The 17,394-nt window shown below is 35.1% G+C and overlaps 3 pseudogenes; 1 reads left to right on the forward strand and 2 right to left on the reverse strand.

Moving 5' to 3' along the window:
• Window positions 1-1,088: 1,088 nt before the first annotated feature.
• LOC107497120 lies at window positions 1,089-5,665 on the reverse strand (annotated as a pseudogene).
• Window positions 5,666-6,035: 370 nt separating this feature from the next.
• On the reverse strand, window positions 6,036-6,154 carry LOC118608582 (annotated as a pseudogene).
• Window positions 6,155-7,210: 1,056 nt separating this feature from the next.
• Window positions 7,211-17,394, forward strand: part of LOC107497111 — a 54,899-nt pseudogene continuing 44,715 nt past the window's right edge.

A 17,394-nucleotide genomic window follows, 5' to 3' on the forward strand; every position in this document is an offset into this window, starting at 1 on the left:
AACTTCTGTACCGCCCATTACTATTCAGACCAATTTCCAATCTGCCAGTAGATGAAGTCATGGGGCCACCCAGTTAAAACCCAGTGTTCCATGAAACATTGAAGGTGGAGGGGTTTCAAGGGGATGCTATGGCAGAAAAGCCAGCTCTAATTGGCAAAAATGAGGTAGTTTAATAAGCTATATGCTCCAGATAGTTCTCACTGGTGATAAAAAAACAACAAAAAGTATTCCTGCTGTACAGACCCAGAGCTGCTGCCCATTTATCACTAAGATTGCTCTTGCACCTGAGAACACAGTGCAGGAATGAGGGCCTTAGATTAAAATATGCAAAAATACAAAACAAGAATATTTATATTACAAAATGTTAAAATGCACAAGATATAACATTTGCACACAGCTAGTGCAGTTGGCATCCTGGAGAAAGTGGGACCCAAGGTGCAGTTATCCAAGGGACCAAATAAATAAATTGTATTGGCCCAGAATGGGGCGGGAGTGAACTTAGGAGCAGCAGGTCTGCAGCTGTTCCCCCAATCACCCTTTTATGCCTATCATCACAACCCATTGCTTGGGAGAGTTCTCAGCACCCTTTCCAAAGAGTGGGTTATGTGAAGACAAGATGTAGAAAAACTCTGCCTTACTCTTGAGAGATTCCCTTCAATGGAATATGATCATTTGTGGGTTGGGTGCATCAATCTGGTCTCATGATTTATCTTTTCATTCTGGCGTGGGAAACATTATTACTTATCCTTCTTTAAAAAGAAAAAAATAAGAAAACAACGACCCTATCCAGTTCACTTTCAAAAGATGAAGATTCTGGGTATAGAGACTCAGATAAAACAGGCAGGGAGGGATTTTCTCCAAAGCCCTCACATGCGTTTGAGTAGAGCATGGTTAGAGTTCCTTTGCTCCACCCCTTACCCACTGCCAAGAGAGAATAGGGTATGATGCTATGGACTCTGGTGATATATGGCAGTGCCAGCTGCCCTCTACTTACCCTGAACCTACTTTCTCGGTTCTGCCAATTGATGCCTACTCCTTAAATCTTCCTAATGGCAAAAGGATAGTCCTCTTTCCCTACCCACTGTGTATCAATTCTGGGACTCTGGGAACAGGACATGGCTATGGATATCTTCTTCCTCCCTTTGAGCTGGGGCCTCCTGGGCCTTCAGTGGACATGAGGCCACCATATGGCTGATGCTCTGGCAGAAATGGCACTTCTTGGGCCGTGGTGGCAGCTCGCATTCCTTGGCATGATGATCTAGACCTCCACAGCTATAGCACCTGTTTCCCTATGATCTACGTTTCTGCATGTTTTTCCTTTTGGCTGCCTCTCACTCTCTGTACAGAACACACCCCTGCAGGGCCAGTGACTCCATAGATTACAGGACATTGGAGGACTTCTTAAAGGTGAACTCTACTGCCTCACCTTCCTTCAGGCTCCTGAAGCCCTCCCTATGCAGATTACTCTGGTGCCTAAAGACATTCAACGAGGGGTCGAGCACACCCCTGTGAGGGCGATCGTGGACAGGAAGCCAAGCCCCATGCTCACGTTGAGCCGCTTGCAGATGCCAGCACTGGCACCGTGCAGCAGCTGGGGCTCCTCTGCCGCCGGGCTGCTTCCTTGGGCACTTCCTCTGGTGCCTTAGTGCAGTCACCTGCAAACTGCTGGTTTAACCCAGAGCCTGTGGTAGTTGGCTAAGCCCACGGCCCCAGGCCCTAGGTCAGGCGGCTGCTGGCCCCAGAGAAGTCCGGAGGCAAAAGGGGGGCTTGGGGATGAGGCAGCTACATATTCCCCAGAACAATAGCGGTGGGAGGGCCCACGGATGATACTCTTGTTTCTTTCCAGAGAAAAGGGTAGTGCTTCTTAAATTTCATTCATGCACCACTTTATCATGATGATTTTTGCTATATCTGAGTCACCTGTAGTATTATTTATCTATTTTTTAAAATCCATAATTTAACTCAAATCTATTTAGAAAGCGAACTATAATAGCCCAGAAATCACAAGTATAACATAGTACTTATATGTTTCACTTATCTAATTTCAAGTAAATAGGTAAAAAAGTGAAGTTCCAATTTTTTTTTTATCTACTACCTGAAATTATCTCATATATTCCCACTGATGTGTATTCTTCACAATAGGAAACATCAAGGTGCAAAATACCGTAGGAGGAGCAACAAACAACTGCTTAATTGATAATTCTTTTAAAGTAAGGGAAGAATGGCAGAAGAGAGAAGTTTATGAACAGGAGAAATTTTGATTAATGTAGTCTGTGTTTGATACTATATATCAAAGTGATTTCTTTGGGACTGTTTGAAGACTATGTCTGTGAAGATCAAATCTGAGAAGAATAAACAGAGCAAGGGGATGAAAGAGCCCTAGTTGGCCAAAGTAGCAGTAACTAATCAACATTCGTGGTTTGCCACCCTAAAATTACCAAGGTTAAGTAAAACTGGCAGTTGCCTTTTATTATCTCTTTAATATAGAAAGGAACTCTTTCCAGCAAATTTTCTCAATTATTTTTACTTTAAGGATATTTATTTTGCACAGATGTTGATGCCCCCCCCCCTTTTTAAACACAGACTCCCTTTCATTGCAAAATTAAATCTGTGGGTAAGTTTCAGAAAAGTTGTTCACAGTGTTTATAGGGTTATTGATTATATTTGTGGGAATAATTATATCGACTTTTCTCAAAGTGAGGTCTGGAGTTCTCTGAGAACTTTTCAGGGGGTCTTCAAGGTCATAACTATAATAATAATATTAAGATGTTATTAGCCTTCTTTACTCTCATTCTTTCATGAGTGTAAAGAGGAATTTTCCAGAGGCTATATGAAGATTAATGTAATGTGTGCTTCTGTATTTTTGTGTTTTAAAATTTTCTCATTTTAAGTTCTAATGTGGTCAATATGTGTAGATAAATCCACATAAATAAAAGCTTTTTAGAGTCCTTAATATTTACGAGTAGGAATCTTGAGATTAAAAAAGTTTGCGAACTGCTGAAGTAGATAGTTAGAATCAAAGTAGCAAATATGGTTGTCTGATTAATAAAAAGGGTTTTTTTTTGCTTTAAAATTAGTATATTCACATTGTACAACCACTATCACCATGATTACAAAAATAATACATGTTTGTAAAACCCTCATACAGCACAGATGTTTGAAGAGTATGAAGTGAGTCTCCCTATAATCCTCCTTACTTTTATTTTTATTTATTTTTTATTTTATTAAATTTATTTATTTCAATTATACAATTATATAGGTTTCAAGTGTACAATTCAATAATATGCCATATGTATAATGCATTGTGTTTTCACCACCCAAAGTTAGATTTCCTTTTGTCACCATATATTTGATCCATTTTATCCTTATGTACATTCCCCTCCCCATTTCCCTCTGGTAACCAGTAAACTGTTGTCCATGTCCACAGGTCTCTGTTTGTCTTGTTTGTTTGCTGCTTTCAGTTTTATATCCCACATATGAGTGATAGCATATGGTTCTCAACTTTTTTCTGTTTGACTTATTTCCCTTAGCAAGATAATATCAAAATCCATCCATGTTGTCACAAATGGCAGTATTTCATCTTATAGCTTAGAATCCTCCTCAATTTTAATAGATTCTTTTTATGTATATATAATTTTTTTAATCTAAATGAGATTATAATACATATATATTATATATTTCTGTAATCTGCTTCTTTGGTTGTCTTTACTTAGAAGTTTATAATGGACTTCTTATCATGCTCACCTAGATAAATAGGTAGATAGATAAATAGATTGATAGAGAATACAAGAGTGAGAAAGCATTTATACTTCTTTAATAGTTTCATAATATTCCATTGTATGGATGGATCGCAATTTTTTGTCCATTTCATCAGGATTAGGTGCTTTCACCTTGTATTATTAAGAATGCTGTAGTGAACATCTTTTTATTTCTCTGAGTCTCATCTGTAAAATGGATATAAGAATAGTATTACTACATAGGGTTGATGTGAGGATAAATAAGATATTGTAAAGTGCTTGGAGCAGTGTCTAATACATAATAGGCACTCAAAAATGATGTTTATTATTGTACAAACATCTGTGTACTCGTCTAATTACTACCTTAGGATAAATTGGGTGTAAAATACAGATACAGAGAACCACACAGAACATACATAGAGTTTAATGAATTGTTATAAGGGAAGCACCTTTGTATAGCCCAACTAGTTCAAGAAATAGAATTTGGCCAGTCGCCTCAGAAGATATCCATATTTCCCTACCCATTTACAACACCTTTCATTCCCCTAAAGTAACCACTATTCTAATTTTTATTCTAATCAGTTCCTTGAGTTTCTTTTATAGTTTTATCACCCAAGTCTACATCCTTAGACTTGGGTGATAAATGGTCATATCTAAACTATAGTTTAATGTATCTTTTTTCATTATTTTATGTATCTTTTTTCATTATTTTATTATGAGTATTTTCAAACACACAGAAAAATTGAATGAATTGTATAGTGGACACTTATATACCCAGAACATAGATTTTACAGTTAGCATTTTTCTATGTTTGATTTACCACATATCTATCCATTTGTCCATCTATATATCATTCATCTAAACAATGGTGCATATTTCTCTGGCTTTTATTTCCTGAAAATTGGCAGAAGAATCCAGTGGCTTGATTAGATTCAGATTTGATCCCTTCATCGGTAGTGATGTGCAAGGTAATGGTGTGCAATTTCATCATGAGGCATGTGACATCTCTTTTTAAAAAATAGATTTATTATTTAGAGCAGGTAAAGAGAAAAGTTGAGTGGCAGGTACAGATTCCCCATGTACCACCTACCCCTACACATGCACAGCCTCTCCCATTATCAACATCCTACACCAGAATGGGACATTTGTTACAATTGATCAACCTACACTGATACATCATTATCACCTAAAGTCTATTGTTTGCATTAGGATTCACTCTTGGTGTTGTACATCTAATGGATTTGGATAAATGTGTAATGGCATGTATCCACTGTGTCTTACAAGGTATCTTACAGGGTAGTATCTTACAGGATAGTTTCACTGCCCTAAAAATTTTCTGTGCTCTGCCTATTCATCCCTCCTCTCCACTTGATGTCTTTTGTCTCCCTTTTTGTTTTGATATGTGGATCCATTAATTTATTGAGACTGCACACACTGGAGAAAAAGCATGTGGAGTGAGCTCCCATCAACCAGAAAACAACTCTTTTCTCTTGCAATGTCTGTCCAGCACCCTCTACTGACAAAGTTCCATTCTGTGCCAGCTTACAAAGGAAAAATATTTAAACTATTTAAAGGACCCAGAGAATTTTCGCAGAGGTCAAAAAGCACGAATTTGGAAATGTGAGGCAATAAATCAACAACTGGCACACTTTACACACATGTACTGATCAATACTCTGATGAAAGAGAGACCTCTGCATCTCTCTAAAAATCTCTGTGCAGCTCTCTTCCTTCTGGTACTGTTGTCCCACAAAATCTAGCCCCCTTGGCCTCTCTGGACATTGAACTTTGTCTTCTCAACTCCAGAAGACTGCAGGACTCTGCTTGGGTACTCTTACCCTCCTTGACAGCCTGGAAATTCTCTCTGGGAAGTAAGGTTAAGGCAATAGTAGAACTCACCTTATTTGTTCCCCTTCTCTTGGTGATCATTTTCTAAACGTTCTTTGTTATCCAGTCTGAAAACTGCTGTTTCATATATTTTATCCATTTTTTTAAAATTGTCGAAGGTGAAAGGATCAATCTGGTCTCATGTTATTCCATCATGTCTGGAGGAGGAAGTCCAACTCCCTTGCTTTCTTGTTGTATATATTTACTTGGTATGTAACTTTGTCTATCCTTTCATTTTTAATTTTTCAGAATCTCTTTGCTTTAGTTGTGTCACTTATAGTACAATATATTGTTGACTTTTGTAATATCTTCTGAAAAATCTTTTCCTCTTAATAGGTGACTAAGTCCATTTACACTTATTGATATGACATTTGGTCTCAGTTCTGTTATATTATTTTATGTTTTTTTTTAATGCTTACAGCACCTGGTCTTCCTAGGTGGTCTCCCACCCAAGTACTAACCAGGCTCGACCCTACTTAGCTTCCAAGATCAGGCAAGATCTGGCATGTTCAGGGTGGCATGGCTGTAGACGATTTTATGTTTTGTTTACTATTTTCGTATTCCACATTTTATTGACTCTAACTCACTTTTTCTCATTTATGAAATCAAGGCATGTCTTCCAGGCATGTCAAAGTTTAATTGGAGATGTTTTTTCTTAGCAGGACATAAAATAATGATTTTTTACAATTGGTGGCATTTTATATTTAATGAAAAATAATTTGAAAAGACCTTATGTGGTCTGCATTTTTTTGAGATGGTAAATTTAATTAAAAATTATTTATTAAAATATAGTTAGTTGTCTGCATTTTTATTATAATCTTTCTAACATTTAAGAAAGTTTCTTTCAAATATGTGGTGACAGAAAGAAATTAACTTTGAGCAGTGAACACACAATGTAATATATATATATATATATATATATGTATGTATGTATGTATGTATGTATGTATATATAATATACCTTACTGTTAAGGTATGCACATTTGAAACTTACTGGATTTCATTAACCAATGCCATCATAATAAAAATATAAATAAATAAACAAACAAACAAATAAGCAAATAAATAAATACTAAAAAAAGAAAGCAGAAGAGTATTGCTAAAGCTGGGAGTAAGGATTAACTGTAAAGGAAAATGAGGGAACTTTTCATAGTGATGAAAATGTTCTAAAATTGGATTATGCTGATAACTGCAAAACTATACATTTACTAAAATCGTGGATTCATACACTTACAAAAAATGAATGTTGTGCTATGTAAATTATACTTCAATAAGGTTGTTAAATTTTTTATAGGTAAAAGTGAATACCAAATGTTGGCAAAGAGTTGCAGTGACAAATCTCATACACTGCCAGTAAGAATGTAAATTGGTACAAATACTTTGGAAGTAGTTTGTCACTATATGATAGAAGATTTGCATACCTCATAACTTAACAGTTGAAGTACTAGGTGAGTACCCTAGGGTATCTTATATGTTCATTGCTACATTGTTTGTAATAGCCTTAAACTGGGAAAATGCAAATGTCCATCAAGAATAGAATGAATAAATCAGTTGTCTTATCTTTATACAATGAAATACAATATAGCAATGGAAGAGAACACAGTAAGTTTACACATGCCAACATAAATGAATCTCACTAATATATTGGTTGAGTAAAATAAATAACCAAAGAATAAAAATAATGGTTTGTATTTTTGTTACAGTACCTTGATTTATACCTACTTATTAGTGATGTCTTTCTTTAGAAAGTGTCATGCATTTTCATGATTATGTGTCATTAAGGATTTTTGTTTTGCTTTATTTTTAATCCTGTTTGTAATTCTGTGAGTTTCCTGGATTGGTGCCTTTTTCAGCTCTAGAATTCTCAGCCATTGTCAGATATTTTCTTCTTTCTTTTTCAGACATAAGTTAAAAAGCTATATTTAATATTCCTGTTTTCTCTTCTATGTTTCTTAATGTCCCTCCTGTATTTTCCACTTTGTTTCTGTGTTCTGTTTTTCTGGCCTACATTTTGTTTTTGATTTCTTCAGTTGTTTCTTCTCTTAAACATAGGCATTGCGTTTTTAATTTTAACAATCATCTTTCTAATTTACATAAGTTTTATTTTGTTCATTTCAAATCTGCTATGTCATTATTTTATATTTTGTACTTTTCTATTTCATGCATGTGCTTTCATGCTTGTATATTATTTCTTTTAAATATATTAAATTTAGTTCATTTTAGATGTGCCTCTGATCATTCCTGTATCTGAAATCTTTGCAGGTTTGTTTCCGATGATTCTTGTTCCTGATGCCCTTTTTTCTTGTATGCTTTGTTGTTTTAGCTACATACTTATTGTTCTCAAAAATTATTTGTGGAGTTTCTTTGAGTCCTAGGGTCACAGTACTTTCCTTAAGGAAGGATTTTCATTTACTTCTGCAAGGTGTTTTTTGGGAAATATCAGTCTGGGACCGCCTTAAAACAACTCGAAACTTGAACTTCCTGGGGCTACCTAGGTGATTCAAAACTATGTTAGGGCTGGCAAGTAACCACAACTTTTCAGGGACAATTTTTACTCCCCGCCACTCTTTGTTCTGTTTAGCATCAAGTATCTGTTTAACATCTTTTCTATGGTCCATTGGGAGTGTGGAGTAGGTTCACTTCTTGCTCACCTTTACTTGGAGGGTGTTGCTTTTGTGAGGGGTGGGTGATCTCACCTTAATGTGGAAAGGATGTCATATTAACCTTCTCACTTGGGAGGCAATAGTAGGGCTCAAAGAGATTAGATGACTTGTTTGTGGTCATATAGCTAGTAAATGGCTGATTGCAAAGCTTGTATTGTTAATTCTTGTTTTTGTTAGGGCTGCCTTAACAAAGTACCACAGAATGGGTAGCTTACAACAGAAATTTATTGTCTCAGTCTGGAGGCTAGAAGTCGGAGATCATGGTGTGGAAAATGTTGGTTCCTTCTGATGACTGAGTAGGGGAGACTCTGTTCCATGCCTCTCTCCCAGCTTCTGGTAATGAACGCCAATTCTTGGCATTCTGTGGCTTGCAGCTATATCACTCCAATCTCTGCTTCTGTCATTACATGGCATTCTTCTTACGTATCTCTGTCTTCACAAGGCCTTTTTCTCATCTTTTAAAGACACAGGTCATATTGGATTAGAGCCCACCCTAATGGCCTCATCTTAATCTGATTTTGTCTGCAAAGACTACATTTCCAAATAAAGTCTCGTTTATAGGTACTAGAGATTAGGGCTTCAACATATCTTCTTGGAGGACACAATCCAACTTATAACAAGTCTTATACAAAAATTCCCCCAAATCTCCAGGGAAAAATAGTCTTTCAGACTTCCTCAACCCTTCTACCAGAAAAGAGCAGTCAAACATTTTTTTCTTCTGAACTAGAGCAGTGGTTCTCAAAGTGTGTTCCAGGACCAGGAACATTAGTGTTCCCTGGGAGTTTGTTAGACATACAGAATCTCAGGTCTTACCATAGACCTAGTGAATCATAATCTGAATTTTAACAAGATCCCTGGGTGATTCGTATAAACTTTTGTGTTTAAGAAGCATTAATCTAGGAAGTTTGTATAATTATCTTCAGATATAGATGTGGCTACTAAGGAGTGAACTAATGAATACTTGGCTGGTAGAGAGAGTTTAATTCAATTTTTGTTTGTTTGATGCTTCTAATTATAAATGTAAATATACCATCATTATAGAAAACTTGGAAAGTACAGAAAAGTATAAAGTAACAGCAAGAAAATTATTGCCTATAATCTTACTACCCAGAGGCACCATTGTTAACATTTTGAAACACATTCTGCTATTTTTTCTTACTTCATTACTTTTACCGTAAATAAAGCCCAAATGTTTGATATACTTAAACTTTATATACTGATAACATTTTATTAGTTTATTTGTATTACTTCAGAGTTTTGTGTGATTAAAAACCCAAAGAGATATTTATGAATTTTAGTTTTGCAAGATTATTCCTTTGTAGCAATTGTTTAAGACCATAGAGGTAACAACTGTTTAAGACTAGAATTAACTGACATCTTAATTTTAGGCCAGATGCTCATGGCTGTAGTTTTAATCTTATAAAAACATATTTACTCTTCACTATGCTTAATTAAAAGCTCAATTTTTAAAGAACTAGTGTATCTCATTTTTATTCCATGATTAAATTTTATATTATTTAGTCAGGACAAGTTCAAACTTCTTTAAAATTTCTTAATCTTTTTGCAGTCTGAATTCAATAAAAGTAATACTTTCTACTTCTTCATTCATGTTGCTATTACTATTACATACCACAGGGATAGTGAAACAGATTGGGGTATTGCAAGATTGGTTACTGCTGGAGTTGAACCCAAAAGGTAATTACAGAACATCTTTTTAATTAGCTTCATTAAATTAAAAAAAAATTTAAAATGTAGAAGTTCTCAACTAGAATTTTTATTTTTAGGATGTGCATGTGATATAACCTTAATATACATTTTAAAAAATCAAATAGGCAGTTTTATTCTCTTTAATCTATAGTAAGCATCTGAATATCATGTAATGTGAGGAAGAATTGGCCGCTCTGAAAGAGAATAGACTTATTGAGGGTATCCTAACTCTCTTCTTTAATTGCTATCACATCTTCTTTATCTATTCATCCATAGATGGGCACTTAGATTGCTTCTATATCTTGGCTGTTGTATATAATACTGCAATGAACATGGAAGGGATATATTTTTTCAAGTTAGTGTTGTCATTTTCTTTGGACAAAGACCCAGAAGTGATATTTCTGGGTCATATGGTAGTTCTATTTTTAACTTTTTGAGGAATGTTCATACTGTTTTCCATAGCAGCTGCACCTATTTGCAATCCTACCAGCAGTGCACAAGGGTTCCCTTCTCTCTACATTCTCTCTAACGGTGCTTTTGATTTACATTTACATTTCTCTGATGATTAGTGATGCTAAGCATCTTTTCATGCCTGTTGGCCATCGGTATGTCTTCTTTGGGGAAATCTCATTTTAGATCCAATGTCCATTTTTAATTGGATTATTTATTTTTCTGATGTCATGATTATCTATTTTTTTTAAAAAACCACTTGTTTCATTTGGCTTTTGGGTTACTTTCCTGGTTTCCTCTTGTCTCTCTGGTTGCATATTGGTCCTCTCATTTGTCTAAACTCTTAATGTTGGAGGGTACCAAGACTCACTCTTTGAACTTTTTATCTTTATTTATGCTAACACCTTGGTGATCTTATCCTGTCTCATAGTGTTAGATATGTAATGACTCTTATTTCTCTAGACTTGTATATCTAGTTATCTACTTGACATGTCCACTTGGATGTTTAATAGACATTTCAAACTTAACATGTCTTCTTCTCTTCCTTCCAAACCCGCTTCTCCTGTCGTCTTCTCCATCTCAGCAAATGACAACTGCATCCTTTCAGTTGCTCAGGCTCAGAATCATGGTATCACTTTTGATTCCTCTTTATCATTCTTCACTCATAGCCTATATTCAATCTAATCCTTTGGCAGATCATGTGGCTTTATTTTCACAATATATTAAGAATCCATTAATTCTCATAACCTCCACTACTACTATCACCTGGTCCAAGGCATCATTTACTATCGTCTGGATTATTGCAAAAATGTAGCTTGTCTCCCTGCTACCGCCCTTGTCTTCTAGCAGTTTGTTCTTAATGCAACATTCAGAGTATTCTTTTCAAAATGTCATCTCATGTCAATCCTCTTCTCAGAATTTACAGTGACTTCCCATTTCACTTAGAGTAAAAGCTGAAGTTTTGAAAATGACTTATAAGGTCTTATGAAACTCAAATATAAGGACAGTGGTTTAAAATAGGGCTTCCATATTGATTAGAGATCATAACACAATTTTTGCTGCATAATTTCTTTAATAGGAAATGCAGATATTTACTGTACTGGATTCAAGGGCCATATTTAAACAGTAAACATTGATATCCATTACCATGTAATAATTTCATTTTTCTCTTTAGTGTTGTTTTGATCCATAGACTTAACAGTTATTATTTCTTTTTATCTATCTATCTATCTATCTATCTATCTATCTATCTATCTATCTATCTATCTATTTATTGAAGAAGTAATTTAAAATTTTCCCCCTGTCAACCCTCTTGAAACTCCCCCCTCCCCCCCATCCTTTGGTAACCACTAGCTCATTGTCCATGTCCATGAGTCTCTATTTATTTGTCCTGTTCATTTGTTGCTTGTAGGTTTATATCACACATATAAGGGTAGTATTTCATCTCTTCTTATGGCTGAGTAATATTCCATTGTATATATGTACCACCACTTCTTTATCCAATCATCTATTGTAGAACACTTCGGTTGCTTCCATGTCTTGGCCACTGTGAATAATGCTGCTATGAAATTCAGTGTGCAAATATCTTTTTGGATATGAGTTTTCAAGTCTTTTGGGTAAATACCTAGTAGAGGGATTGCTGGATCATATGGTAGATCAATTATTAGTTCTTTGAGGAACTTCCATACTATTTTCCATAGTGACTGTACCAATTTGCAGTCCTACCAGCAGGGTATGAGGGTTCCTATTTCTGCATCCTCTCCAACATTTGTTATTACTTGTCCTGTTGGTTATAACTCTTCTAAGAGGTGTGAGATAGTATCTCATTGTGGTTTTGATTTGCATTTCCATAATAGCTAGTGATGTTGAGCATCTTTTCATATGTTTGTTGGCCTTTGTATGACCTCTAGGGAGAAGTGTCTGTTCAGGTCCTCTGGGCCCATTTTTTGTTTGGATCATTTATTTCTTTGTCGTTATTAAGTTCTATGACTTCTTCGTATATTTTGGATATTAGGCCCTTATCAGGAGCGTTGCTTGCAAATATATTATCCCTTTTGGGTGGTTGTCTCTTTACCTTGTTTATGGTTTCTTTTGCTGTGCGGTAGCTTTTTAGTTTGATGTAGTCCCATTTATTTATTTTTGCTTTTACTTTCCTTCATTCTTTTTTATCAGGATGGCTTTGGCAATTCAGGGTCTTTTTTGCTTCCATACAAATCTTATGATTTTTTTTGTTCCATTTCTTTAAAAAATGCCAATGGTCTTTTGATGGAGATTGCATTACATCTGTATAATGCTTTAGGTAATATGGTCATTTAAACCATGTTGATTCTTCCAATCCAAGAACACGGAATATCTTTCCATTACTTTATATCTTCCTCAATTTCTTTTAACCAGGTCTTATAGTTTTCATTATATAGGTCCTTCACATGTTTCATTAGATTTTTTCCCTAGGTATTTTATTCTTTTTGTTGCAATTGCAAAAGGAACTATTTTTTTCCACTTCTTTTTCTGATATTTCATTATTAGAGTATAGCAATGTTATGGATTTTTGAACACTGATTTTATATCTAGAAACTTTACTGTACTTGCTTATTGTTTCTAGTAGTGTTCTTGTGGAGTCTTTAGAGTTTTCTATATAGAGAATCATGTCATCTGCAAATAGTGACAGGTCGATTTCTTTGTTTTCTATTTGGATGCCTTTCATATCTTCCTCTTGCATGATTGCACTCTCTAGGACCTCCAGTGTTATATTGAATAACAGTGGTGATAGTGGACAGCCTTGCTTGGTTCCTGATCTTAGAGGGCAAGTTTTTAGTTTTTCACCATTAAGTATAATGTTGGCTGAGCGTTTGTTACAGATGGCCTTTATTATGTTAAGGTTCTCTCCTTCTATACAGATTTTGTTTTGTTAAGTGTTTTGACCATAATGGGTGCTGTATCTTGTCAAAGGCTTTTTCTGCATCTATCTATATGATCATGTAATTCTTATTTTTTAATTTGTCGATGTAGTGTATCAAATTAATCAATTTGCATATGTTGAACCATCCCTGTGCCTCTGGCATGAAGCCCACTTGATCATGGTGTATAATTTTTATAATATGTTGCTGTAATTGGTTTGCTAGTAACTTATTTAGGATTTTTGCATCTGTGTTCATGGGAGATATTGCTCAGTAGTTTTCTTTTTTTTGTGTTATTTTTACCAGATTTTGGTATCAGGGCGATATTTGCCTCATAAAATGAGGAGAATATTGCCTCCTCTTCGACTTTTTGGAAGAGTTTGAGAAAAATAGATATTAAATCTTCTTTGAATGTTTGGTAGAATTCACTGGCGAAGCCATCTGGTCCTGGAGTTTTATTTTTCGTAGGTTTTTGATAATTGTTTCAATTTACATACCGCTGATACATCTATTTAGAGTTTCCAGTTCTTCTTGATTCGGTCTAAGAAGGTGGTATCTCTCTAAGTACTGGTCCATTTCTTCTAGGTTATTAAATTCGGTGTTATATACTTTTCATAGTATTCATGTATGATCCTTTGTATTTTTGCAGTGTCTGTCATACTTTCACCTCTTTTTTCTCTGATATTGTTTATTGTGTCCTTTCTCTTTTCTTTAGTGAATCTAGCCAAGGGTTTGTCAATTTTATCAATCTTCTCAAAGAACCAGCTGTTCGTTGCATTTATTTTTTCTATTATTTTTTGTTTTCATTTCCATTTATTTCTGCTCTATTTTTGTTTATTTTTTTTTCTGCTGACAGGCTTCATTAGTTCTTCCTTTTCTAATTTTTTAAGATGAAGTGTTAGGTTGTTTATTTGGGCTCACTCTTGTTTTTGGAGGTAGACCTTGTTTTGCGTTGATCTCTAGTTTCAAAGCATTATGATCAGAGAATATGGTTGATATGATTTTGATCCTCTTATATTTGTTGAGGCTATCTCTGTGTCCCAGTATGTGGTCAATCCTTGAGAATGTTCTATGTATACTAGAGAAGAATGTATGAACAACTGTTTTGGGATGAAAGGCTCTGTAAATGCCAATTATGTCCGGTTGGTCTAATGTATCATTTAAGGATGCTAGTTCCTTATTGATTTTAAGTTTGGATTATCTGTCCATATCTGACAGTAGAGTATTTAGGTCCCCCACTAAGAGAGCATTTTGATCTATTTCTCCCTTTGGTTATGTTAGTAATTACTTTTCATATTTTGGGACACTAAGTAAGTCAATTACGACCTGTACATTAAATGTACTATGTAGTCAGTAAAAAGAATATGTGATTCTATGTTTATTAACATGGAAGAATGTCCATGACATCCCTGGGAACTCTCCCCTTGAAACAATAATAAGCTTAGTATCTAAAACTCAACAAAAAACACCCAAACTGCACACTAGCATATCTGAATGTGGGATGTGCGTAAAAGAGCTACCACAGGACAGAACCCTGGGTGTTGGGCTGTGGATTGAGAGAAACAAAGAAGCTGCCACTCGCAGCCACCGGAGCTCACTGTAGGAGGAGGGAGAAGGGAGAAGGTGTGGTGGCTTCCATGAACAGCCCTGCCTAAGAGTACCGTGAGGTCCACGCGGCCGATGGCAGTACCTGGTCATCAGTGCAGAAGGCAGATAAACAAGGGCAGCAGAAAAGAGGGGATGGCAGAGAAACAACAGTTGATTTGTACCAGTCACAGTTGCAAAACCAAGGCTTACCCATATTTCTGATGTCATTCCTAGTTATTGTTTCTTTAATTCATAACTGTTTTAAAATGTATTTTGGCTTTAAATAGAATACATGTATGCTACAAACATTTAATAAGGGCATATTGAGTTCTAGATACTAGGGTTACAAAAGTGAATAGAAAGAAGTACACATCAATAACTTTCACTGTTTGAGCAAATAGTTTTATTGTGCATATACATGTAGAGAGGACAATCCCATATTATTATTCTTTGGACAGAAGCCAAGAGATAAATTGTATGTTGAGTAAATAAAGCATCACTGTTTTTTCTTTTGATTTTTCTATCTCTCCTTTATTCCTCTTCTACTTTTCTGGTGACATCTGAGTCTCTTTAGTACTGGCTAGGCATTTGCTGGTTTCATCAGTTCTGTCTAGTTTCAAACTTTTCTGGTTTTTGTGTTCCATCTTCTGTTTTTAACAATCATTCTCTTTTTCAAACACAAAATGTTCATATAGATTATGTCCTCAGTACCTTTCATTGCTTCACCTATTTGATTTTCTAACCCTACTGCCAAGGTTACAAGAGGTTATTTAGTATATCAAAGAGAGATGAGATGAAAGATGAAAAACAGCCATTTGCAAATGGAAGGATTAAAAAAATCTGTTTCAAGGCAAAGAGAAGTTTCTTAAGTATTGCATTTTGGGTAGTATATTGAGTCTCATTTGAGTGTTAGGGACATTTAGAGACAAAAGTATTTTAATTCGTAATGAGTTTTAAATGCAGAATGTAATGAAAAGCCCATTTTTTCCAGCCTGCTATTGTTACATGCCCGAAGTGTCATGAGTTAGAAATTTACAATGTCAGTTTGGTATAAAAATTCCCTTTCCTTCCTTACCCGCCCTCCCACACACTTTATTAGCTATAAGCATTCAGATGAAAACTACCTTACTTGTAATGGATTCCCTAGGGAAATTCCTGGAGAATGTACTGATAAGTTAAATATAACCTACAGATATTTTGTGAAATTTGACGTAAGTATTCCATGTTATCATCCAACATTTTTCCAAATCAAGTATATAAATATCATATACTTCATTAATATTAGAGCCTTAATTTTTATCTATTTAAAGTTGTATAACACAGCTAAGAACCCAAAGTAGGTACGTTCTTTATATTAAAACTATTCAAAGGGCAATCATTATTAAATCTACTACATTTCAGGTAATGTGCTAAATACTTTACTTTCTTTTACCTCATTTTGAGGTTTAAAAGAGGTACGTGGGAAACCACAGGTGTGCTGCCTGGTGTTGGCAGGCTGGCTGGGTGCTTAAGTGGAACCTTAAAGGAAGAATGTCTTGTGGAAGGGACACAGTACAGTGTAGTGAAAAGAGCATACATATTGGGCTCAGACTGACCTGCAATTAAATTGAAGCTTGGCCACTTAATTAGCTGTGTGAGCTAAGGTAAAGTCACATGATCTCTGAAGTGTGATTTCTTCTCATGTCATCTCATCCTTATTTTCAAAATATGTAAAGACTTTAGCATGACACAAAGCAGATCCTCAACATATGGCAGTCATTATTGTTTGTACGGGTGAAATTCTTTCTTTTATAAATTCCTATTTTTATAAAGGTGGGGTGTGCTTTTGCTAGATAGCTAAGGAAACAGATGACTATTAACATTCTGGTGAATAATTAGCTTTCTGATGCTCTTGCTTACCAAAGAATTTTATGGATACTTGTTGCTTCATATTTTATTTATTTTTGCTTGGTATTTTAAAGGCGTTATGTGATAAAAGGATTCTATGATGAGATTCCTTTGTATAATGCTAGGTTAAACAATGTTAGCACAATGGCTTCAAGAGTATTCAGTGTGTTAAAAAGCATTGAGAATTTTTAGAAGGTGATTATAATGTGCAGCATTTTATAAACTATGGCAAAACTCATGGGAATATAATGTTCTGTAGAATATACAAGGGACACACTGCATGTGGTGCTAAGAAGTGTACAACTTTGTACAAATAGGATAAAACATTTGCTACTTTCACTTAATGTGTATGTCATGGACATTCTTCCATGTTAATAAACATAGAATCACATATTCTTTTTACTGACTACATAGTACATTTAATGTACAGGTCGTAATTGACTTACGTAGTGTCCTATCGATAAGAACAACCCAAATGTCTATTTTTTAACTATTAAAAGCGATGCTTTAATGACCATCCTACTTTTTTACTTGTGTGATTATCTCCTAGAGTTAAATTCCTAGATGTAGAATTATTTAG

Source organism: Rousettus aegyptiacus, unplaced genomic scaffold (assembly GCF_014176215.1).
Source record: "Rousettus aegyptiacus isolate mRouAeg1 unplaced genomic scaffold, mRouAeg1.p scaffold_m13_p_9, whole genome shotgun sequence".
Lineage (NCBI taxonomy): Eukaryota > Metazoa > Chordata > Mammalia > Chiroptera > Pteropodidae > Rousettus > Rousettus aegyptiacus.